The following is a 26,679-nucleotide window of genomic DNA, read 5'->3' as shown; positions in this document are numbered from 1 at the left end:
TCAACTAACAATCCATTTCCTTGATCCAAAGCCTGACTGTGCAGGAAGTTGACAGCCAATTTCGGTAGGTCTCCAGAACAACTCATGTCTCCACTACCTGCAAGAGGAATGTTTAAACTTTTGCTCACAGTAAGTATCAGCTGATACTCTTAATCATCACCGGAGAGGAAAAGGAGGGATGGAAAAATGTGTGCCTGCCAGCCCTCTTACCAAGGCTTCAGGGTGATCTTTTCTTGGGGGATGGGGCAGTGGTCCGGTTCTCTACTTTGTTCATTTGAAGCACAGTAGTCTTAGATGCTTTTGAAAAGAAGGTACTGGTAGTCTTGGTGGTCTGCCCCAAGAGGCTGTGAAAACAGCAGAAAAGTCAACCAAGAATAATTCCTGTATCTATTATGAAATGATCCTAAGACTGGAAATACTGCAACAACTCAACAGTAGGATAGTATATCAATACAATATCAAAGGTTCTAAAACAGAAGTTCCCCAGATTTTCCAGTCCTCCCTTGTTGTTCAAAGACTCCTCCTCCATCAAAGCTCAAGCCCTCCCAATCACGTGAGAGGCATCAGAGGATCATTAATCTGAAAGAAATTGGTGGAAAGTGTGTCAAGCACATCCAATCTTTGAACTGAGTACTTTAGAAGATCATTGCAAAATAAAAGACAACTGTACATTCATTTCCCTTTAGAAAGAACATACAGCACAAAGCCACAAAAGTTACATGACTTTCATGTGAAGGAGAACAGAAAGACCAATCTTCATTAATTGCAAAATGACTTGGAAAGGCAACAAAGCAGTGCCAGTTTTCATCATGTAAAGATACGACCAAATGTCTGAGGTACACTGAAAACTGTAAGGCCTATTCATTGTGAATGCTTCTGGGCATATGACAATCAGTGAGAAATTTCTTTCCAGAGATGATTATGGCACAAATAGGAACCCATTAATTTAGCCTCTTATGAAGACTGTGCCTTCCTCTAAGGCATACAGTGGAGAGTGGGATCTATTAACATCATCTAACTGCAGAAAAGCCTGCAGTCTCAGAGTTGCTTCTGCCTGGTGGCTTGTATTTACCTTCAAGTATCATCTTTACTGTGTCCTATCCAAATCCCTCCCCAGAAGACAGGCCAACAGCACAACCATTTCCCATTGCCATTGACTGGTCCTGCAGCAGTAAGAAATGTGAGAGGAACCTTTGCCTTGACCACATTCTGGCAACATGTGGGAGAAATACAGATTAATGTCTCTGAACTGAAGCTTGCCATTAACATTCCCTTAGAGGAAAACAACAGTGGCCATCAGCCTAGCAGCCATGGTACAGACAGCACTGCACTCATTTCCAAGAATGGAACAAGATGCACTGTATTTTCTACAGCAACATAGAGACCTGAAAGGAGAACTTTCTGTAGAAAAGCTCTTCAGCTCCTGCTGTATAGTAGATGGCACATGAAAGAATGGTGCACAACAGTACGATCCCACTTTGTAACAATCACATCTCAAAAGCACTCCAGAATTCGTGGCAACACCACCATCTAAGATCTTCCAAACAATCCTTAGGACAGCCTAAGCAGGACACACATAAGAAATAATCTCGTTGCTTTGCCAAAAAATGCAAATTAACAAAACAAAACAAAACAAACCATGAATGCCAGCTAGATCCCTTAGTTGCTCAGGAAAAGCTCTACGGGACCAGTGTTGACCTGGTCCCATAAATTGCACCTGAAAGAATTCCTATTCCTTTTACTTTCCATAAGGAAGCAAGGAGATATTTTGTAATCTAAATTACACTTACACACAAACACTTAGCAAGAGAAAGTCACAACATCAAATGGAAACAGATTTAAATATTTTTTGTTTCATATAATACAAGTAACTAGTACAATTCCTCATGCTTATAAAAGCACTGGGAGCTATGGGACAGAGGGCTTTCCAGTGCTAACCTCAGCAGAACTGAGTGTTGACCAACTGTCTGGGGTACCAGCACAAGAAAGATGTGGACAACTTAGAGCAGGTGCAGAGGAGGCCATAAGAATAATTACAGCCTGAAGCACCCCTCCTAGGAATGACCTTCCAGTACCTAAAAAGGGCCTAAAGGAAAGACGGAGAGAGATTCTTTGTCAGGGATTGTAGTGATATGACAAGGGGTAATGGTTCGAAACTAACAAGTGGGTAGGTTTAGATTAGACATTAGAAAGAAGTTCTTTACTACGAGGGTGGTGAGGCCCTGGCACTGCTGCCCAGAGAAGCTGTGGGCGCCCATCCCTGGAGGTGCTCAAAGGTCAGTCTAGATGAGGCCCTGGGCAGCCTGAGCTGGTGAGGAGCAATTCTGCTCATGGCTGGGCAGTATAAGATAAGAAAAAAAAGTGTGCTAGCTGATGTACATGCACTCACCCACACTGCCTGACCATGACTATTGATTTACTTCATTATGGGCCTAATCATCAGTTTTGCCAGCAGTTTCCATAGTGTAGAAGGGAGCAGCCTGTAAAATGAGTCACGCTGTTACATCACCCTGACATAGTGGCCAGTGGTGAGCAGCCAACATCGTGGCCCAGTGCCACATGGGCTCTGCTGGCCAGCCCCTCTGGTTTCCACTTTCAGACAAGCAGGCTTGTGTTAGCACAGGGTGCAGAGGGGCTCATACTGTAATTAACTGTGCTCCTCTGAAAGAAGACTCTTGAAAGTTTTTGTAGGCACAGGAAGGATTTCCATAAAAACCATTTTAACAAGTTCTCCGTGGAAAGTCAACTTCTAGGTGTGCACTGCTCCAGTTCAGATCAGTGTTGTGAAGCTATCAAAATGGAAGAAATCAGACATCTTTTCCACATGAGTTCAGCAGGAATGGAGGCAAAGCACATGGCAATGGAGCACAAGTCACATCTGCTAGGCAAGTGCTTTAAAAATGGTATTTCCAACACAGTCATCACAGAAAAGTGACAAGGAAATTGGGTTTTTAAATGTAGCAATTCCCATATAGAATCTGTCCAAGGTACTACAGGTAATACTTTAAGCCTTTTTTAACTGAATAACATTCAGTAACCCAATAGAGTCAGAGATCAATCATCATACAGATGTCACGCCTCCCTGTTAGGATAGGATGATTATTAGAGGCTAAACAATGAAGCTACCTACGTGTGGACAAGGCGTGTCCACAGATTAGCAGTGAAGTAAGACTTACTCTAGATCAGAGAGTAGCGACCTCTTTAACACTACCAGTCTGTCTAGAAAAGAGAATGGAGAACTGTGCTCAACTTCGGGTCTATTCAATTCCCTCCCTGCATCTGAACCCAATTCTGCCAGCACAGCTCCTGTTGGACAAGACATCTTTTGGAGTACCACAACAGCGGCCTGTTTGGAGTAAGCAAAGATGATGTGATCTGTTTCTTGCTCTTCTTCCTCACTCATGTCCTGAAGATGTTTTATTGCTCCCAAATAGACTGTGACTCACTAAGATGTTCAAAATCACACTGCTGTAATTTTCATCTTCTCTTCTCTCGTTCAAGTCCAGCCTGTTGTGGCTCACCCAGCTCCTGTGGAGCAAATACTTCTTAGCCGGCCTCATGATGTTCATGTGTCTGAACATCAGCTCAAAATGAGGTCCAGGCAGGACACCATTAGAATACACCAGGTTTGATGTACAGATGAAAAGCAAACTGAAGAAGTCCAAATGGAGCAAGGACATGAAATATCCAGGTCTTCCCAGTACCAGTGCATCTGTCCCTGCAGAAATGAAAAGCAAGAGCTCAAGGCAGCAAGGCTATCACAGAGTCCATGTCAAGTAGCAGCCAGCCTGAGACTTCCCATGAAACACACCACTGGTTTGTGCCATCACCACATCAGTGCCCTAGGAAAAGCCCTTCTCTGCTCAGCCAGGGACCAGGAACGAGACACCCAGCAGGATGCTTGGGCTGGGCTGACAATGTATGCATAGCAAGCTCTAACTTAACTTTCCAGATTGTATTCCAAATCTTGTAATATTTACACTCTGTGAACATCAGCGGATCACTCAGGAGGACACCACAGGGCCAGGAACAACTTCCCCAACATGCAGACTGCTTCAGGACAGCAGAATGCACAGACACGCACTTGAGGGGCTGGGAAACGGCTAAGATACTGGTAGGGTAAGTCAGTGTTTTTCCTGGTGTTTGTCTCATCAGAATATTTGACTAGAAGGCTTTTTAAAGTAAAGAGATCCACTTCCACCATTTTACATTTATGAGGACATTTAAAGACTATATTATTCTTAGAACATACTTAAGAAGTTTTATTAATTCTTTCCCCCAAGCTGATTACAAGGCTCTATCCAAAGCAATGTTCATGCTTCATTATCATGACTGATACACAAGCTTTCCTGGCTTCACTTAGTAGCTTTCACTGGGCACTACTATGAAGGACAACATATTTCACCTTTCCCACAGCAACACCAATCCTAACGATCACTCTGGAGTTGATGGGATTGCCTGGAGAAGGCATTCAGTGCTGTTTCCACATCAGCCTGACTGTGGTTCCAAGCAACACTGCAGAAGCTCAATTACTCAGCTACCCACTCAGACTTCCTCTCCCACTCCAAGCTCTCCTACCCATGCAGCTGCCCCAGAAGAGGTCACAGAGCCTTATCTAAAGGATTACAGCCCTAAAATTCCTTGCTGATGTAGCTCTCAATGTGATTAATAGTACTGCTGATCCTACAGGTGGAAGAGACAGAGAAGACAAAGCAGTGCTAAAATCCCTGCTTTACAGAATTAAGTAGCTCAGATGACAGAAATGATATGGGGAAGGAAGAAGGCTGTGGATTTCTGTCAAAGATGATGATGAAAATACTCATGACATCATTTCAACCAAGTGACTTCATTTTCAAGGAAATTTTGTGGAACATAAACAGACCAGGTGACAGCATAATCATAGAAACATAGAATCACATGAGTTCAAAGGGATCATCTTAAAGATCATCTGGTTCCAACCCTCCTGCCATGGGCAGGGTTGCCACCAACTAGATCAGACTGCCAGGGCCCTATCCATACCCTAAGACTTTTACAGGTGTAAAGGTGTCTGGATATCCAGTTTTCTTTGTCCTGTAGGTCCCCAGAAGAACATTGCCTCAATGTTCGAGGTTTTCCACAGCAATATTTGTCTGCCTTTCTTCCTAATCTAAACACCAGTCATGAAGAGAGTCCTCCAACATCCATTTACAACTTCTCCAGAGTAAACGCACTAGGGGCTGCTAATGTTCTCCCTCTATACCTATCACAAACCATCAGCTACTCTTTACGTTACAGAAAATGTTATGCTTACCTAGTATGTATGTTACAGGTTATGTTACTGCACAGTCTGCCCAGGACATTTCAGCATCCAGCTCTGGTTTCATGGAGAAATGTTCACATCTGTACGACTTGGAACAAGTTCACAACATACATTTGCACTGCCATCTCTCTTGGAGCAGCATCTATAATAGAAAGAAAGAAGTTACTGATATCAATATGTAAATCCAGTCAATGAAATGATAAACCCAATCTCTTCTGTATGATTTCCTGGGGCCCCCAGTGCAAGAAGAACACGGAACTGTTGGAGTAGGCCCAGAGGAGAGCCATAGAGATGATCTGGAGCTGGAGCTCCTCCCCTCTGATGAAAGGCTGAGGAAGTTGGGCTTGTTCAGCTTCAAGAAGAGAAGGCTCCAGGGAGACCTCATTGTGATCTTCCAATGCTTGAAAGAGGCTTACAAGCAGAGGGGGACTGAAATTTTACACAGGCAGACAGTGATAGGACAAGAGGGAATGGATTTAAAAATTTAAACATGCTGCCCAGAGAAGCTGTGGATGGCCCAACCCTGGAGGCATTCAAGGCCAGACTTGATGGGTTCCTGGGCAGTCTGATCTAGCGGTTGGCAACTCTGCCCACAGCAGAGGGTTGGAAATAAATGGTGTTTGAGGTCCTTTCCAACCCAAGACATTCTATGATTCTGTATGGTTTCATGCCGCTCTGCAGATGAGCCTCACATCTGACCTGAGTCTCATTGAGTCAGTCTCTGAGACACCCTCAACAGAGTGCCAACTATGCAGTGGTTTATTTGGCTGAATTGAAACAAACAAAAATAAAACAACACTGTAGACTCATAGGATGTCACAGTGTAAAATGAATGCTAACAACTAAGTCCTGTGCCTAGGTATCCAGAATATAATCACCTCTTAAGCCACAGCTTCCGATTCCTTGCTTACAGCTCATTCCTTAACACAAATACAACTTGATGGTACCTGGGGAATAAATCAGTAATCAAAGTCTCTGTCAATTCTTCTAGGAATAGACGCTGCCATTTACAAAGTGGCAGGCAAGCTTGTAAAAGGAAGGAAAGAAATGTCACTTGCAACCCAAGTGATTCTTTCTGTTAATATAGACTTGAAATTCTTGTCTGACAAATCCACTTATCTGACTGTATAAAAGGTCTTACATAGTGGTTGGAAGAGCTGAAAGTACATGCAGAAGGCTTTCTGCCAGCCTGCAACTGTTGTTTAAGCTTTTGGTTGAATCATTATTTCAGCTCCCAGAGCTGAGTCATTTAATCAGTGTGAACATGCATGAAGCACAGGACAAGCAAGCAGTATCAGTTGTGCCGGAGAGTCTATGCAATTTCATTTTCATCTGGCATGCTTATTTTTATGTTCTCCCAGCTCTAGAATCCCAAAGGTCTTTGATGAAGATCTGCACTTGTCAGGACTGGAGGTGATGGAGGCACATTATTAACAACCACTTCTCATACCACCAAACCCACATGCTGTTAAGAGACTGCTTTGGCCTCTGAGAGAAGGTTGGCTCGTGCATTTAGGGTCAGGGAAGGAAGGGGGAATACCGGATCATAGAAAAGCAGCACCATCAGCTTGCCTACACTGGCTCCTGGCTTTGTGCAAATGTCCCTTTCTACAGCCCAAATACCAAAAGAGGTATCAATTCTCTGAAGGTTTTTTCCCCCCATGGCTGCTTTTGTATGTCGTTTGCTGAAATAGTCTAAGACCTCATAAACATCAAGCATTACTAAAATAGATTTTTTTCTCCACTCTCCCTCCCTCCCCCTTCACTATTTCAAGCATATGTAAAATCTTTTGCTAAAGATCCAGATTCTCCCACAGAAGGCATGTGACTTTTGTCTGGAAATAGATCTTCTCTCTGTCTCTAAAAGCATCCAGAGCAGATGGGTAGGGACAAGATGCTCTGGTATCACCAGCTTGCACCGTCTCTCTGATAACACATCAAGGGAATGGTTGGAGAAGAGCATATGGCCTGCATGACCTCTTACCAGGTTCTTTTACTGAAGGGATCAACATTTGACTGAAATGGAGAAGAGAGCAATGCACGTGAGTACTGGGGATGCCACAGTGGACCTGAGTTGCCTTTAAAGTCTCCTAATGCTCAACCTGGTTGCCAGCCAGAGCGAAAGACAGAACTCCCACAAAACGCTTCTCAGGAGAGCTGACCAGGAACAGGCATGCTCAAATAAGAGTAAAAATCTCTCCTAAAGAACTGGAAACTGGGGATGTCTAGAAGTTCAAGAGCTGCAGATCTCACTTCAGAACAGACAAGGGCTGCTTTCATCACGCTTTATTTTTACAGAGCATGAATCATTTCTCAGTTGAAGGTAGCTGGGATCACTCTGCTGTCAGTATCTCTGTCATCAGCAACGCTAAAAATACAAAAAGCTCCAAAGTCAGCCACAGCGCGTTGTCAGCTCTGGACCTGTGCACATGACTGCTGGGTCTCCTTCATGGGCTGCCAAAGAGCAGCAGCAGGTGTTGGCACCTTTCGTATCAGGCTCTGTGATGCACCAGGCCCACCTCCCACACGTGCACACACACATGCACAAAGCTCTTGCTTCTCAATTCATCCCCAACAGTAAACATTTGATTGCTCTGCCTGCTCTGCCAAAGAATGGCAGCCTACAATTACAGTTAATACTCTAAAGGTTGCCGCGCTGTCACACACTTTGGCTCTCAGCCTTGCTCAAAGAACCATACGGCTGCCTTCACTGCATTGCACAGCTGGTGAGCATACATTCATCAAGGATGTACATTATCCAACTTTGCCTACAAAACTACAGTTAAAGAGTAAGCCAGTAATGAACTCTTCATTTTAATTGATTATTTGCATATACTTTAACATCCACCTCCTTCAGAAAAGAAATTATCTTGTACCATATGAAGATAGCTGTGCTAATTAGGATTTTAGTTGTCATAAAACAGCCTTCAAACGTGGTCCTTTCCATCTTGTCATAAACAAAGCCTCAGGTGTGGCATGTTCTACAAGGAGCAGTGCACTGCATGAGCAGTGTATTTTTTCATGTACAATGGCATTATGCACCTGCATGCCACTAGCAGTTTTAGAGGCCAGAACTGGTTTTTGCATTAACTTAGACAAATTCACAGAGAAAAAGCCCACTGAGTACAGGCTTTGCTTCTCAAAACCTTTAAACAGCTGACTGAGGGAAAACAGAAGAGTGCTAAGGAATCGTACTGTGCCAGCCATCTCCTGAACCTAGTGCTGCTGTACAGCTAGAATGCAGGAGGTGAGACCTGCTCTCACATGACCCGCTGGACATCAAAGTTCTGGACTTGGGATAGTAATACCTTCACCCAGGAACAGGACTAAAAGATCTCCATGGGTTCCTTCCCACGCAGGATATTCTATGATTCTATCATCTTTGATCAGGGTTACACAATACTATATTTCACATGGTGTCATGGGAATCTCATTTTGTTCCTCCTGGGAGAGTTTCTCCTCTGTCTCTTGTAGCACTAGCTCTAACTAGGTGCTATACTGATACATGAAGTTGTGAAGGAACAACTTGGTCAGCTAACAAGTTTCAGCATGGTATGTGCATGTGCTATAAATAAGAGTTTCTCTGTCATGATGGAACCAAATCCAGGACATCACACGTCTCTCAGAAGATGAGGAACACAATCCTTTTAGTATTTTCATTTGCCTAACACAACAAGGGCTCAAAAAGATGGCCTCAAATTCATTACTGATACACCATCCTTCTTCCCAATAGACAAGGGAGCTGTGCACCAGGAGATACTGTTGGACTGTTCTACAGCAGGTAACACAAGGGACATGGGGACACCCAGCCTGGCTTCAAAAGAACACTGGGGTATGCAGCTGCTGCTCCAGCAATGGCCATTTGAAGCAGCAGAATGATTGTGTTAATCTCCATGCCAGTTCTTCAGCATCAACAGCGAAGATCTGTCATGAGAGAGTTAAAGAAAATGTTGCCAGACTACAGAGATCACTGGCCAAGGCATAGAGGGCTCCTGTACCTCTGATGTCTTTCGTGCTTATGCATGCAGGTTTCAGTGCAGAACTTTGTTCAGTGGCGATAAACCACATGCCCTCAATCTCAGCAGTCAGACTGCTGAGTACATCCCCCCTTTTTTTTTGTCCCCAGTATTTGAAAATATTCATATAATAATTTTATCATATCATTTCAGCATTCTGAGTTATGTTCTGAAATAACTGAAATCCATGCATAGTAGGTAGATATAACAGAGACATCACTGCAAAGGGGCTGCTGCAAGCTTTACCCAATGCCCATGCACCATTAGCAGTGCTCCTTCTCAATGTAATTCTGCCAAGCCCATGGCAGTTTCATCTTGGAGGAATTTCTCCAAGAAGTGGGGAGAATAAATAGTTATGCTTCCCTACCACCTCCCAAGGCAAACCAACCCAAAACACAAGACTTAAGGTCAATACAGGGTTCTCCCAACCTTCAAGAACAATGTATTTTTATATTTTTAAAGCAAATAACTATTTGTTGTCTGTTTCTCCATTGCTTCTAGACAGATAACAAAGCAAAAAAATGGAAGTGCTGCAAATACAAATGCTAGAGGCTTCTCCTTACACTGCTCATTCATAGCCGTGTGCTTCCTCCTCCCCACACATACTTTTAAGAGAGAAAATCCTATCCCCAAAGCTGCCTTTCTAAAAACATTTTCTCCCATTGCCTTTAGCTGCAGGTGAACCAGCTCTCACTTATAAACACCTTCAAAAGGTAGAAGGTATGTTGTGTGCCTCTAAGTAGAGTTCAAACAGCAGGTACAAGGAGCTGGACTCCAGACCCCACCAAAGCCACTGGCTATGGCGTTTCTGCCTGTGAAGTAGAAGCAATGCCCCAGCCCCATAGAGGCTTTGGATCTGAGCTATCTCACGTGATTTAGTTAGTCCCTCATATATTTAATAGTGGTCAATTCCCCATTTACATTCAAGATGCAGCCCCATGTTAACAGCAGAGGTATCTCCTTGAAAGGGGGTTTCAAGAAACACTATCCTGTCAGGTCCATGAGCTCCTTCAAATCAGCAGAGCTCACTGATGCCAGCAGGGATGCAGTTCACACCAGTTGGGGACAGGACCAACTGCTATTCAGCTTGTGACACTGTGTTTGAAATGAGCTGATTGCACCCGAGCGATTAAGTGCTTCTGGAATGCTGATGGACTTATGTTATTGATTGGGATGATGCGGCTGCCAACAAAGAGGCTGCATAGTGCATTTCAGAGCCTAATTTTGTTGCAACACTAAGCTGTATTGTTCAAAAAAGCCTTGGAAAAAGGTTGTGATCAGGGCTCTGTTAAAGTTGGAATCAGTCACCTAGAAACACCACTAAAAATGCCTCCTTAGGTAGGTCCTATAGCTCTCGCCTTCATCTCCATCTTTCTGTGTCCTGGGACTGGCTTCTCTCCTCCACATCTTATCTGTTTGCCTACAGTGCCCCATCCCCTGGCAGCCTCCAGCACCACAGCTTCCTAAGCTCGCTCCATCTCTACCACCTCCCAGGCGAAGGCAGAGCCCAGCAGGTACCAGCTGGGCCTCTCAGCACTGCCCGTAGCTGGGGACTGCTGGCAGTGGCTACAGAGCACATATGCCATGCTTACAAATTATTTCCCTGCAATTTCATTATCAAAATTGTTAAAGAGTTACTTAATGCCTCTCAGTTTACCTAAAGGCTGATTCTTTGCTATTGCAACCCCTTAAATAACAGTAGCTCAATCAGAAATTTCTTGAGGGTGAAGGTAGAAGATCTATGATAGTAAACATTTACATTATGTTTCTTTTCACAGGATCCCCTGGCACTTTACAAGCAGCACAGACATAATAAAACAACAAAGTAAGGCACACAAACACCTACAGCGAAACATCAACCATCAAATTCCAGTGCCCAGATACATCTCACCAATAGTCTCCAACTTAAACAAATGAAACCGGACTAGTCCTACAGAAGCAAACATTGCTTTAACTTCATAACCAAAGCAGGAGGAAATAGGGAGATAACGGCAAACCTCTTCTGCTGCAATCAGCTGTAAAGCCGTGCAGACAGTGGCTTCACAGCTGTTGGCTATAATGCAAATACCTCCTTGCTCCCAGCAGACAGCAGCTTCGGTGCAGTGCTTCACCCAAGAAGGACCACCAGAAGAAGGGAATTCAGCAATCGTTACCAAGAAGCACAGCTCAAGACTTGAGATGAGGCTACCACTGGTGTTCCTCCACCATCCTGATGAAGCCTGTCCCTCTTTCTGACATTAGAAGGGCTGCTGTGAAAATGACAGCCCGGATCACACAAGATCACTTGGTGCTGAAAAATGCTTGTATTCAGTCTTTGTTTTGGTTAGCCTTTGGACCATCTTCTTCATTTTGACAGTAACACTTGTCATGAAAAATCATTTCTAGAAGCTTTTTCTTTTTTGATTTCCTTATATGAGCGTTAGCATTTTAAAAGGCAGAAATCTGGCTGGGGTGGGGAAAGGAGGGACGAATGTTTCCCAGTGGAGCATCAGAGGAAGAGGTCAGCACATGCCTGTGCTGCTGCTGTGCTGTTACCACAGTGGTGTATGGTGGTCCAGCCAATTAATATCTCCCCGCACTTCAGCAAGTTCTATTTTAGAACAGAAGATGATCTGCAGGGCCATTTCTTCAGTTTCATTCCCACCTGTAGCAGCTGATTTGTTCCAAGATATTCTTCCTACAAACCTTATCTTGCTGGCCCTAGTAGAGACAGGTATCTGTCCCAGTAACTCACATTTTGCCTCTGAGTACTACCAGGCACAAGAGCCAGTTCCGGACAGCTTCTCAGAAACAGATACAGATCCTGAACAGGAGCTGAGGAGGGCAACAGGCTTCCAGCACGGGGGCAATGATTCTGGTCCCACACCTAAGCCTGTCTGTACCTGAACAATAACATCACTGGTTCCTGTGCTGCTTCAGTGTCAGAACATTTGAGACTTTATTATAAGGTCTGGGAACAGGGATCATGTTATAAAACAAGAACCCTATTTCCATTCATGTGGTTAGAAAGAAAGAGGAAAATCTCCATGTCACTAGACTCTTAATTGCCAGAGGCTTTCAGCCCTGTTGGTCTCAATTAACAGCTGCGCAGCCATTAACAGAAGCTTACCAGCTTGCTGCACTTCCTGAATGAGCTGTACATACAGCACTGCCAAACTTTGACTCAAAGCTATTTCTGGGATGGCAGATGCAGCCCGCAGGACAAATACAAACATCTCCCCTGCTCAAACCTGTCTCAGAAGCCACTTGCTGTGACTCCACAAGATTCACCCTTCAGGCAGACTTCTGGGTTTTGGATATCTGTCTTTGAGGGACTGAGATGGATGCGAGCAATTCCTACCAGCATCAGGAGAAGCTAATCTCAGACCTCTGTGTGCAGCCCTGACTTTCTCCTTGAAGATTCCTCAGGTCTACACAACAACACTGTGTTCTGGTTTCAGCTGGGGCAGAATTGATTTTCCTCACAGTGGACGCTATGATGCTATGTTTTGGTCTTAGGAGAAAAACAGTGTTAATCACACACCGATGTTTGAGTTGTTGGCTCTGTGCAGCACTGCTCATCAACAACATTACAGCTTATTCTGTCCCAGCAGCAAGGGGCTGGGGGGCACAGGGAGCTGAGAGGGGACAGAACCAGGACAGCTGGCCTGAACCAGCCAAAGGACTGATGTGGCTCTGGGCAGCCTGGTCTGGTCACTGGTGACCCTGCCCATGGCAGGTGGGTTGAAACTAGATGATCATTGTGGCCCTTTTCAACCCAGGCCTCTTAAAAACAGCCTAGGAGCACACAAGTGTGAGCTTGCTTGCAGTTACCCTTATTAAGCCAAAAACAAAATTTAATCCTTACTGCTAAAGGGGGAAACAGAACAAAAGTGAAGGTGCTGTAAATAAATCAAAGGCCAACTACCACCCTTGGCCCTACATCTCATGTAACCCTGCAGCTCATTCAGATGAGAGGGCTTTAAAGATTGCATGCATGCTCCACACATGCATACAAAAAAATACATATATAGCCTCAAAACATTTTCTTTTAGGAAAACATCTCTGAAGTGCAATATCAGGAGGATCAGCTCAGGCCATGCTGCCACAACCCAGCCTTTATTTTGTTCCTTCTGGCATCATGATGCTTCTCTGAGTTTCTCTCCTTGATGAATTACACCTCATATAAGCCTGGTCTGGTTCTCAGCTCCTCCAAAACCTGAGCCAAGCAGGAGCAAGGCAGGCTTTAATGCAACTTGATGCTTTCATTAGCTAAAAGTTATGAGAGACTGTACCAATATCCCAGGGTGAGTCAGACTGCTTCTTACTGTCCTGGCAACAGAAAAGGAAACATGCTTTACCAGCAGCAACAAGGGAGTAGGAGCAGAGACAACATATGGGCTTTCAGGGAAAGCCCCCACAAGTTCATTATTGGGGACTATTTCCCCCTTCTCTGCAACAGTTCTTCCTGCCACGATCAGATGCTGCAGCCACATCACAATGTGAAATCAGATCAGAAATAAAGATCAGAAAAAAAAAAAAGGTAATGATGCACCCATTTTTAAGAAAGGCAGAAAAGACGACCCAGGGAAATATCAACCTGTCAGCCTCACCTCTGTGCTAGGGAAGATCATGGAGCAGATCTTCCTGGAAGCTATGCTGAGGCACATTAGGAAGAGATGTAAAATAAAATAAACAGCATGGCTTCACCAAGGGCAGGTTCTGCTTGACCAACCTTGTGGCCTTCTCTGATGGCATAACTGCATCAGTGGACAAGGGAAGACCCACTGACATTATCTGTCTGGACTTTAGTAAGGCATTTGACACAGTCCCCTAAAACATCCTTCTCTCCAAATTAGAAAGATACAGATTGGACAGATGGATAGATAAACTAGTTGTGAGATTGCACCCAAAGAGTAGTGGTCAATGGCTCAATGTCTGGATGGAAAAGTGGTGTTCCCTGGGGGGTCAGCACTGGGACCACTGCTCTTTAACATCTTCATTGGTGACACTGACACTGGGATGAAGCACGCCCTCAGTCTGTGGATGATGCCAAGCTCTGTGATGCAGCTGACACACAAGAGGGAAAGGATGCCAGCCAGAGGGACCTAGACAGGCTCAAGTAGTAGGCCCAGGTGAACATCATAAGGTTCAACAAATCCAAATGCAAGGTCTGCATCGGGGTTGTGGCAACCCCTGCTTTCAATACAAGCTGGGGGATGAACGGACAGAGCCCTGACTAAAAGGACTTAAGGGTACTGGAGGATGGCAAGCTGGACATGAGCCAGCAATGTGACTTTGCATCTTAGAAAGCCAACCACACCCTGGCAAAGAAGTGCAGCCAGCAGTTTGGGAGAGCTGATCCTGCCCCTCTACTCTGCACTGGTGAGGCCTTACCTGGAGCACCATGTCCAGATGTGGTGTCCTCAGTACAGAGATGGACTTGGAGCACATCCAGAGGAGGGACCCAAGAGATAGAACACCTCTCTTACGAGGACAGGCTGAAAGCTGGGTCTGGGCAGCACGGAGAAGAGAAGGCTCTGGGGAGACCTGAGAGCAGCCTTGTGGTTTCCAAAGGGGTTGTAAAAAAAAAAAAAATAATAATAATAATAAATACCCTTCTTTCCGTGGTGACAGGACAAGAGGAAATGGTTTCATATTAAAAGAGGGGAGATTGAGATTGGACATATGGAAAAAGTTTTTGGGTTTTTTTGTTTTGTTTTTTTCGTTTTAATACAGTGAGGGTGGTGAGGCACTGGCACAGGTTTCCCAGAGAAGTGGTTGCTGCCCCATCCTTGGAGACATTCAAGAACAGGTTGGAGAGGGCTCTAAGCACCTGATTGAGCTGTAGGTGTTCCTGTTCATTTCAAGGAGCTGGACTAGGTGACCTTTAAAAGGTCTCTTCCAACTCAAATGATTCTATGATCTATTAGAACACATTGGGAAACCCATTTTTGTAGAAATTCAGATTTGCTACAGATGAAGAGAGTTGTGCAAAAAGAGCTTGTTAAAATGTGAACAGTCATCGGATGTGCCAGTTAATCATTTACATGGAAGCTTGTCCCCTCTGATAATAATTTTCCAAGGCAGCAGAATTAAAGCTTAACTGGTCATTGGCTTCCAAAACGACCTTGTCTGGCAGGGAAGAGAAAAGGGGAAACAACAGTAACATGACCTTCCTGTGTCAATTCCAGGTGTGGACAGGAGGGGACAAAACCACAGCCGGAAAACAAAACCACAGTTTCAGTCAGCTGGCCACTCACTTCAAGCTGCCAGAAACCTCCTGCTTTCAGGGTCAGCAGGGTCATGCCAGCTTAAAGGGCTCAGCATGGTATTTTTGTTAAGAAGCCTACCAACACGATATGTTAGACACAAAGAAACACTTCGGAGAAGATCCAGAAACATCACAGCATTTGGATCTGACTTGCCAGTAGAGGTGGATGCCTTTCTGCTCAGCCACCCTGAGTTGCAGGGATAAGTGGTGGAAGCACCACAAATAAGTGTTTAAAAATTCAAAGCGCAGATAGGAGAGAGTTTTCAAACAGGTACTGAGTGTGACAACCTCCCGCCCAGCATCCAGGATCAGCAGAAAAAAAACATGAGGTTAGAACATGTATAGTACCCCTGGTGTTAACACAGTTTTACCATTGGATTGTCTGCAGATGCAGCACCATGTATAGAACTATTTGATCATGCTAGTGGTGGGACAGAAATGAACCCTAACTTTCTCCAGACAGTCAAGGTGGCAACAAAGTAAAGAGAAAAATCACTAGATGCAAACATTTCTGGTCCAAGTCAGACTTCACCTGGCAGCCAGAAACACTTTGACAAAATACTGGGAAGCCAGGGCTAGTCACAAATCAACAGCTCCCCAGCCAGAAGACCCTTCTCCCCTACTTGTGGTCTTGGTTTCACCAAATGCTTCTATCAGCAGGCTTGGAAGATAAAGTCCCTGTCAGAGCTGCTGAGGAGCCAAGGTTTCTGAGCTCCCCGGTGCTCTGACTCAAGCCAGAATCCCTTGGTAGATTGCTCAGCAGTTCCAGATCCACCCAGCTGTTCTGCCAGCTGCTCAGTGAGGTACTGCTGCTTTGGAGACTGTCCATGAGGGAACATAGAGCTGCACTTCAGATTCCAGGAAAGTTCAGAGCCTAAAACACCATCATCTCAGTTACCCCAGTTTCAGGGAAAATCTTCCAACCAACTTCAGTGACACTACCTACAGGTACAGCTTGAGATCACGTGAAAGAAAAAAAGACAAAAAGGTAGAAAGGATGCTTGGAAGAGAACTGCAGATGTGAGGCACTGAATATTTACTGTTGTGTACCCCAAACATTCTCCAGCACCACAAAGAGTACGAAGATGCTGCTTACACTCACTGCCTGGATTCAGCAGGTTGTTCTGTACTCAATTTCCCTGGTGATCAAGCTGCATCATGATAACAGGTGCTAAAATCAATCATGTTATTGCATTGTTCCCTTCTAACTTCAGGTGGAAGAGACTCAGTGCATCACTATACAAGATAAGAGGAAGAAGACACTGCTGAATTCCCCATTGGATGCAATATTTATCCTGTAAGCAAGGATTAACTGAATAACTTGCTAGCTTTGTGTCAAGGCTTGTAAAATGTGGTGACTAATCCTAGCTCATGGGGATTAACAATGTTTGCTGTGGGAAATGTGCCAGACTTTTCAATTATATCATGTCTTACAAACAGACTGTAATAGCTCTACATGAATACAACCATGTTCTTGCCACAGCACAGTGATAGCTGGGTACGTCCTTTCTAGTTTTTAGTGCCACACACTGGAGTGCAGTGCAGTCATCAGCAAGATCCTCATGTGGACAGACAGCAATAGTCTGTCCTTCTTGAGCAGGTTAAAAAAGAGGGAAAGATCAGGTGTGCAGCAAGGAAGTAATTCAACTATATTTTTGTGTGTATCCCTTTGTGCTCCTCTAGGTAGACTTAGTTACAAGCATACAATTGAAAGTAAACGGATTATCATGGTCAATTACTAACCTACTACTTAGGCAACAGGTTTCCAATGGGACCTCCTGCACACTCAATGCAAAACCAAGTACTTGCGTTTATGCCACTATTTTCAAGTCTGTGCCCTTTGCAAAGCTCTAGTCTTGGACAGAGCTGCTGATCCACGAAATAGCTCCTCTCCATACCAGGACGTCACCCTCAAGCAAACAGTTCAAGACAGAGACAGGCAGAGCAGTACAGGATAGGGGCTGTTCACCTCAAAGAAGAGGAACTGGAAGTACAGAGAGAACAAGAGCAGTAACTGGTGGTATCGGTACCATTAGGACAAAAACAGAACTACAAAAGCTTTGTGACATTTTTCCACTCTTTTCTGGTCAGCCACAACACTGGAGCACAAATAAAGTGTATCCACTAAGCAGTTCCAGAGGTTCTTGCAAGAAACTTCACCTATGCATCCTCTTCCGCACAGCATACCAAGAGGAACAGAACATCAGCTACAAGTGATTTTAGATGCCCAGTGCAGCACCCAGCAGCACACCTTCAGCAGTTTCTGCATCTCCATCCTGCTCTTAGAATCAGAGTCATGTACACCTTCAAGATCATCACATCCAACCATCAACAGAACCTACTGAGTCTCATCTCTAAACCCCATCCCTTCATTCTGCTGTATGCACAGCACAGATTTAAATTACTGACCTTATTAACTCATGAAGTCATTAGCTTTATGGTGACCTGCATACTGTCAGGTTCACCATGCAAGTAGCTGGAGGAAAACCAAACACAGCAGGCTATGAACTACAAGAATCCAAGCACCAAAATAGCCTTCTGACCTTTCCTGTGGTGAGGTACAAATCAGAGCATCACTCCACTGCCTTCCGCACAGCACTGGGAGATGCAAGGCTTTCCGCAGGACATTGAGGAAGCCTATGCTTTGGCTAGGGGACAGGCTATGTTGGCTGGATGTATGGCTCACTTCTGTGTGCCTATGGCCAGATGGAGAGCTCAACTGAGAGTCTTTCTGGATCTTCCACTTGGTTTCAAAGACCTCTGGATAAAAAGCAATCCAAAACGAATAATAAAACAAACCACAGAGGTTCAACTTGTAAACATTACTATTCCACTTACCAAGTCAAGAGAGTCCAATATCCAAGAACCAAACCATTCACCTTTTAACTCCCCTGATACAAGTCTGCATTCAGATGCACCCACAGCAAGCTTTGTGTTGTATAATACAAAATCCCTTTCTGAGCCCTCTCAAAGCTCTCCTAACAAGCTACCTATTATGCTTAATTTCCCCCACACATATCAATAGTTATTACTACTTAATAGTGCTCCAAGGTACTTGGGAGTAACAGCAGCATGGAGGTAATTAGAGAGGAACAAATATCTATTTATGACTAAGATATACGCAAGTGAACAGGACATTCTGCTGTGGCTTGACTGCTCAGGGACAGCTATTTCAGCACACCAGAGATGTGCCAGTTCAGTTATAATTTTTTATTTTTAATCTGGAAGCAAATTGTTTTGGAAGTTTGCATGAAGTGGAAACAGCAGCAACCGACTAAGCAAACTGTTCCATTTGAAGATACCTTCAACAGCCTATGTTTATGAGATGCTCTGTTTGCTGTCCTTTTCTCCCACTAAAAGGAAAGACCATGATACAGAATACATGGAAAGAGTCAGAACTCCCCTTTGCATCATTCAAAGAAGGGGTTTGAAGCAAGTTGCCTCAATTTCAAGTTGTTCAGGTTAATTAAAATGTCCTGTGTTTGGGGTGGGTGAGAAATAATGTCCCATCTGCATCTTAACATAGAGGGGATTTGAAACATGGTCTTGTGCATCTCTTTTGATTGCCTTCACCAGCTAACTACAGGAAGGAACAGCACTGTGAACTGCTTTTCTGAGTATTGCCACGTGGCATACACCATCTCTAGTTTACTTAACTGTAGTTATTTGCCAAACACAAAAACTGCAAGGAGCTCAAGACTGTCTGAAAACACACTTCGGGGGGGGGGGGGGGGGGGGAAATAACAAGCTAGCTTGGAGCAGTATGACTGACAAAGGTGGGTTTAGGCTTAACATACATATTTACTGGCTAGTGTTCATCACTTGGCCTCTGACAAGTGCTCTAGCAAACATGGCTACACAAGGAAGGGCAGAAGCCTAGGTAGAAATAAAGCTGCAGGTGCAGGGACCTGGAGAGCTCGGGGAAGGGAGAAAGGTGGTGGAACTGAGATTGACTCCAAAAGTCTTGGGCTGTGCTACTTCAGATACAGCTTGTACAAATCTTGGAACAGGAAGTCTGTTGACAACTTCAAAGAAAGCTTCAATCACTTCCAGGCTTCTGCAAAGAGCTGCTCCCTCAACAACAGAGGACCTGTCTCTATCTCTCCACTCCTGTCCTCCTTCTGCTGAACATTATGGTCAATGAATCATGCAACAAACTTTACTTGCCAAAGAAACATGCATGTAACAGAGCAATTAAGGAACCAGAACATGACGTTTATCAGTTTGTGTGCCTCTGAGCCTGACCACACCCTGGTGCAACAACTCCTCACAAGTGTTCAGATATTGTGGTAATTGGAGTTTGTACAGAAGGTACAAGACATAAGTACCAACACTATCCAGTGAAGGAGAACTTGCCTTCTTGTGTCACAGAGATGGGCTTCATGGCATCACCCCAGAGCCTGATAGGGAAAAAGTGTTGCACTGGTTATTACAAAGTATGCTCTAACAAATGTACTAATTGAACTCTATTGCCAGGTTAAATTTCCAACCTGCTGTGGGACAAAGATTACCAATGGTATAGCCATTGAGCTTTACATCTGAAGGTTCCAAGTCCAGATGCCTTCAGAATGGGCAAGCATCAAGGAGTTGGGCCCACACAGCTCCAGCCAGCCACACATGGCTAATGAGGGCTACATACACAGCTGAGTCATTTGTACATTTCATTTTCTATGTGCCTTTGCCTTAGTCCCAAAGAACCACATAGCACGAGCTGGTACTCACAAGGTGAGAAGATCACAGCACAGACACCAACATCACTCTCCCTAAAAAGGCCTGAAGCCTTACAGAAAAACTTTCCCTCTGGAATGTCCACAGAGCATCTGGCCGAGGGCTCAGCCATCCCATGCACAGATAATTTCCCCAGCTTTGCAAGAAGCTGAGCACCTGTAACAGAATAGCTGATGTCAACAGCACTCTATGAGTAGGGAGCAGGACAGACAAACAGCGGTGCCCACACACAGCCCAGGACCCAGTAGCAATGAGGAATTTGCCAAAAGAAAAGAGAGATAAACAGCTTCTGCCTTGGGCCAGACTGGCTTTTTCTTCTGCCACCGCCCGCCCCCCCTCCCCTCCCCGCCTTCTACATTTGAGTATTCAGTGTTGTCATTACATCTCCAACTTCGCATTCTAATTCCTCTCAAGCATCACACACAAAACATCACACGCATCACTTCAGCTATTTAACAGACCATTTCCTCTTGTAGCACGTGTGTATTCTGCCAGAAACATTTAAACAGGCTTTACAGCTATTGTTTAGCTGGTATAAATATCATAACTTGGTCTTAACCAAATTTGTTGTGAGATAACATTCATGCTATGATTCCATCATTTTAAATTAGAACAGCTTAGTGTTGGCACACCTCTTTCTCCCTTCAATAGAGATTGGATAGAATTTCTTGAATTCCCAATGTTTGGAGAAAGTCTCTGAAATCTACACTTTCCAGCAAGATCATTCCCTGAATTACAGCACATTCTGGGTCACCGTCCAAACAAGACAGCTGAGGAGTCCACTGCTCCCTTGAGCATCCTCTCAAGATTGTCCACAGGCATTTCTGCCACGGGGAACACTTCTGCATGCCACATGCACTAAGGATGCTCTTCCTAAAGGTAGACTTAGAGGGAAAGGTAGAAGCATGCCAACCTAAATGTTGGAGACCACTGCTCTAAGGAGCAAGAGTGAAACAATTGCCCCCGTTAATTAAGCACACGTTTTCAGAATGGTGTACCAGACCCATGTGTTATTGCCCCATATCAGAAGACACCCTTCACAGAAGGGAAGGGGATTACCCAGAGTCAGACCCTGGCCAGGACAGCTATGCATTAAGCAAGCCAAGGGGATGGAGGGAGCGGCACCTGGCTAAGCACACACGATGGCTGGAAACGTAGCTGGCTCCATGAGACTGCTGCCTTCTTGTTGCTGCTTGTGGTGGGAGAAAACCAGAGGAAGCAGCTTGGCCTGAATCCTGCCTTGTGCTGGGACATGGCACCACTGCTGCATTAGAGCAGGAGAACACTGAAGGGATTCCCTACCCTGCAGACAGTGGGACACTGTGTGCCCCTCTCAGCACCTATGGGCTGAAGATGAAAGACCCAGCTGACTCTATCTGTCTGAGTAGATAGGGAGCACAGGCATCCAGCTGACACCAAAACATCTAATAGTTCAATTGTTAAAATATTCTGTAAATAAATTGACATTGTTCATATCCTTATTTTGTGTATCCAAAACTACGGAGTTCATAGTCTGAAGTACACAATCCCTCACTAGTGCCTTGGAGAAGGCACTTTCTGAACCAAGACAACAATTACCTGCCTGTCACTTTTTCAGTGACCATTTGGAATAGGATGCATTACTTAAGCACAGAAATCTCATCTGCCCATAGACCCAAACACACACTATTTCTCTGCAGGGTTTGCATCAGAGCGAGCATCCTGGTCTTATTTTCTCTTTGTGCTCTGTTCCAAAGGGAACAGGAGATGAATCTCACTACTGGCTTACACCAATTACAAGCAAAATAAACCAATTAGAGAGAGAGAGAGAGAGAGAGAAAAAGCTCACTTTTGTTTCCCCCTATTGAGAATCATAGAACCACAGAATATCCTGAGTCAAAAGGGACCCACAAGGTCCAACTCATGGCTCCACACAGGACCATCCAAACCAAAATGCAGCCTTCTCTTGTGGTTTAACCTCATAGAGAGCTAAGCACCACAAAGTCATTCACCCACTCTCCTGCAAGTGGAGCAAGGAGAGAATTAGAGACAGAATAGTACTTGTGCGTTGAGAGTAGGGACAGAAATGCAGTAATGACAATATATGGGGGTTGCTCCAAAAGTAATGTCTCCTGTTTTATGATGCTGGCAGGATGGCAGTAGAGGCTGAACCTTTTCACCTATATTTCATTACATGTTGTCATCATGTGACAGATGGCAGCAGATGGACAGTTTAACAGAATGGCATCTGACATGGAAGTGTATATGAAGAAAGATAAAAGCCGGAATTGAATTTTCTCCATGAAGAAAGAAATGGCACCCACTGACATTCATCAACACTTGTTTACGGAGACCAAACAGTGGACACGAGCGCAGTGAGGGGTGCGTTGTGCATTTCAGTAGTGGCAATAGTGATGTGAAATACAAGCCACGTTCTGAACAGCCACGTACAGCCATCACACCATGAAATGCACAGTGTCTCAATCAGTTCATCCACACAAATTGGTTAAAGCTGGTGACTATGTTGAAAAATAATGTTTTGTAGCTGAAAATTTGCCCTATCAAATACCATTATTGTTCTCCTTGTAATTGTTGCAGTTTCCATGGAAATACATATGTTGTAGTAGGCGTCTTGCGGGGGCACGGGATGTACGGGACAGGCCTCTCCCTAAACATAGAGAGATAGTGCTATCGTGCTGACCTTGTTGCAGAGAAAACAGGAGAAGAAGAAGGATGATAAAAGAATGTGGAAATGGCCAAATAAGGCACAATGTTATCTGGTGTGAACTAATCAGAGTGGGACATGACAGCACGGTTATCTAGGTAAAAATGTATATAAGCTGTGTTTAGTAGTGAATAAACGCCATTTGCCTCACTTACTCCTGGGGTCTGGGTGAGCATCTGGCCCCGACCTGGTAAAGGGTCGGTTTCGCCCAGCAGTAAGCCCTACATGTGGACAGAGGACGAACACCGGACGAGCGAACGGAGACTACATGCAACAAGTGGTGACCCCGACGTGATCTGTCTGCTGAGGGTGGCTGCCCGGCGTACCCGTGACGCGGAGAAGAGCCTGTGAGGTGGCGGCAGGTCGCGCACGGAAGACGTATTGCGGTTAAGAGCCTGCGAGGTGGCGGCAGGTCGCATACGTAACAATGGACCAAGTCATTAAGGTACTTGTGCAGTTTTGTAAGGACTACTGTGGAAAATCTGCTCCTTCCCGGAAGGAGATCGCGGCAGTTTTGTCGCTATTAAATGAGCTGGGGGAGCTGGACTCTCCCCGCTACGTTTTGGATTCGAGTAGGTGGGACTTGCTCACCTCGGTGCTATGCCAGCGCGCCATGGCCAGTCAGAAGGCTACGGAACTTAAAACGTGGGGACTGATATTAGGAGCCCTTAAAGCGGCCAGAGTTGAGGGAAAGGTATTGGTGGAGGCTCGATACCTTTTGGGTCTCAGCGGAGGAGGTGAGACACAGGACCCGGTCGGGTCCGATGGGGGTTCGGGAGCAGTTTCTTGCAGGGGCCGAGAGGAGACGGAGCCGCCAATGACCGTTGGCGGGATGGCGCCGGCTGAGCCGATCGCGCTCAGTTCAAAAGAAGACAAACAACAAGAGAGTGAAAGTTTGTTGTCTCGTCCCCCTCCCCCGTATCCGAACCCCTCAGGCGGAACGTTGTATCCTTTATCAGAATTACGTCAGTGTTACCTGACTCAAGGGGGCGAAGGAAGCTGTGATCTACACGGGCAGGATCAACTTAGTGCCCACATGGGGAGGGACCAGACAAAAGGTCCGTCCAAAGCGGACAGGGGGCATAGCCTACCGTCTCTGGTCACTCCCAGGGGCGGTAGTGCGAGTGATAGTGTAGAAGAGAAAGAAGGGACTGGCTTTGAGTGCAGGGGGAGGGATCAAATGACGGACTGGAGTGGGATTAGATCGGAGGCTTTGGGAAAGGGTATAGTTCCAGAGGCATTCCGGGTGATTGTGAGTGATCGTGGTCCCGAATGGGTGCCGCCTGACCCCGGGGGTGTTACGCGCCTGGTGGAATTTATGGATAAAAGAGGCCTGAAATCGCCTCTGACATTAAATGCACTACAAACTTTGGCTGCACTGGGGCCTCTCTTCCCCCGTGACATCACAAACTTAATGCGTACGGTGCTCAGGCTGGTTCAATATACGTTATGGGAGACGGACTGGGTGGCCGAGTTGGGGGGCCGTGCCGGGGCGACAGGGGTCGGCCCGCGCCGCTCCCTGCATGGGACCGGAATCCAGCGGCTTTCAGGGAAGGCCGTGGGAGTGGCTTCGCCCCAGGGCCAGCTAGCGAGACTAAGGCCAGGGGAGCTAATAGCAGCCACAGATGCAGTGGTGGAAGCGTTTAATAAACTTGTGCATAAGGCCGAACCACCTACTCCGTGCACAGATATTACCCAGGGCCCGAATGAATCCTTTCAAAGCTTTACAGACAGGCTTTTAGCTGCTGCAGAGGGGTCTGATCTCCTGGAACCGGCCCAAAGGCCAGTGATCACTGACTGCCTGCAACAGAAATCGCATGACAATGTTAAGGCATTGCTGCGAGCCGGCCGAAGTACGCTTAATACCTCGGGAGAAGTTATTCAGTATGTCTTAGATAAGCTCAAGGTGGCTCATTTAACTAATGAAAGGCTAGTCACAGCTATTGTCGTAGCTGTTGGCCTGCGACAGCAAAGATCGCTGCAGCAGCAAGGGCTGTGTTTCCGATACGGCCAGTATGGCCATGTTAGAGCACAATGCCCCTGTGGGGGAGGCCAGTCAGGGCCTCCTGATCACAGGAAGGGCTTGCTAAAGGGTATCCGTGGTCGGGTATGCAGCAGTTAAATATCATGAATCTGGGAAATTCTGTGGGTACCATCGCGAAAAGTAATACCAGATATAAGTAGCATATCTGCAAAAACTGAGTCTAGGTGCGAGTTTTCTACAGAAATTCTTCGTTGGCAGACCGAAGCCAACTCCAGAACAACTGAGGGACAGACGATGGGATCAAGAACCACTCGTCAAGAGGAGCACTACACCTGCAACGCTGACACTTCCAATGTTGCTGATATTTATGGTGTCCATGGCGATTACAGAGTGTCACAAACAACTACAATGGACGCAAGAACATATGCAGAAGATTAAAGTGATCCCTTTGGAAGCTGGCTGGACGGACTGTTTGGGGGAACGGGTTCACGGTTAAAGCAATTGCTTAAAGCTCTCGCAGTAGGATTTGCAATCTTTGTGTGTATTCTAATCTGTCTTCCATGCTTTGTAGGATGCTTGCAGAACTGCCTTCAACGAATGATGGACAAGACTTTTGACTATCACATTGAGTATCATAGATTGCGTGAAAAATTATAGAGGGGCTTAGGTTGTTGCGTTCGTGCTGTAACGGGGCAAGGCTTGGCCGAGCACGGAAAAGAATTCCCTGTTGCTCTGATGATTGCTTAAGAACTGTAGTAGAAAATAGTAGGAATAGTGTGCTGAAATATATTTAGGATTAGGCGTTTTGCGCTGCTTCGCGATGTACGGGTTAGGTGTGTGTGTAAGTAGTATTTAGCTTAGGGAGGGGGAGATGTTGTAGTAGGCGTCTTGCGGGGGCACGGGATGTACGGGACAGGCCTCTCCCTAAACATAGAGAGATAGTGCTATCGTGCTGACCTTGTTGCAGAGAAAACAGGAGAAGAAGAAGGATGATAAAAGAATGTGGAAATGGCCAAATAAGGCACAATGTTATCTGGTGTGAACTAATCAGAGTGGGACATGACAGCACGGTTATCTAGGTAAAAATGTATATAAGCTGTGTTTAGTAGTGAATAAACGCCATTTGCCTCACTTACTCCTGGGGTCTGGGTGAGCATCTGGCCCCGACCTGGTAAAGGGTCGGTTTCGCCCAGCAGTAAGCCCTACATGTGGACAGAGGACGAACACCGGACGAGCGAACGGAGACTACATGCAACATACATAGGAGGCATTACTTTCAGAGTGACCTACATTTGTATCCACGATGCAGTTACTCACCACCCAGATGACACAACTGCTTGCTGACTGACACCCAGCTAGTAATACAACAACTCACCACCCACCCAACTCCCCCCCAACAGCCCCCAGCCACACCATACACAGCTCTATAGTCTTCTGCATGATGTCAGGTGGTATGGAATAACCCCTACCCTAATTCAGAACAGCTGCTCTAGCTCCACCACACTCCCTGCTGCCATGCCGTAAAGGTAGTGGCTCTTTCTTGCTGAGCAGCATGGACCGGTCCAGCCTTTGGAGCAATCCCATTGTTCAGTAATAACCAAAACATCTCTCAACTGAAATCTGGGCATCTCTGATTTCTAATTATCAAAGCTCTTTCCTGTTATTTGACACCTTCCCAAGTTTACATCGAGTCAT

General features: G+C 45.4%; 1 long non-coding RNA gene across 5 annotated transcripts in view; it reads right to left on the bottom strand.

Annotated features, from left to right (window-relative positions):
* LOC107054342 overlaps window positions 1-26,679 on the bottom strand; it is a 144,652-nt gene that overhangs the window by 22,414 nt on the left and 95,559 nt on the right. For 4 of the 5 annotated variants that reach the window (XR_006931366.1, XR_006931367.1, XR_006931365.1 and 1 more), the window contains 2 exons: window positions 5,291-5,441; window positions 211-344 (listed from right to left, as the gene is read on the bottom strand). This is a non-coding gene — a long non-coding RNA (uncharacterized LOC107054342). Of the gene's footprint in view, window positions 1-210; window positions 345-5,290; window positions 5,442-14,691; window positions 14,861-26,679 lie in introns of those variants that run through there. The other variant, XR_006931368.1, reaches the window with a different exon arrangement.

Source organism: Gallus gallus, chromosome 12, assembly GCF_016699485.2.
Source record: "Gallus gallus isolate bGalGal1 chromosome 12, bGalGal1.mat.broiler.GRCg7b, whole genome shotgun sequence".
Lineage (NCBI taxonomy): Eukaryota > Metazoa > Chordata > Aves > Galliformes > Phasianidae > Gallus > Gallus gallus.
This window is presented reverse-complemented; position numbering and strand designations above follow the sequence as displayed.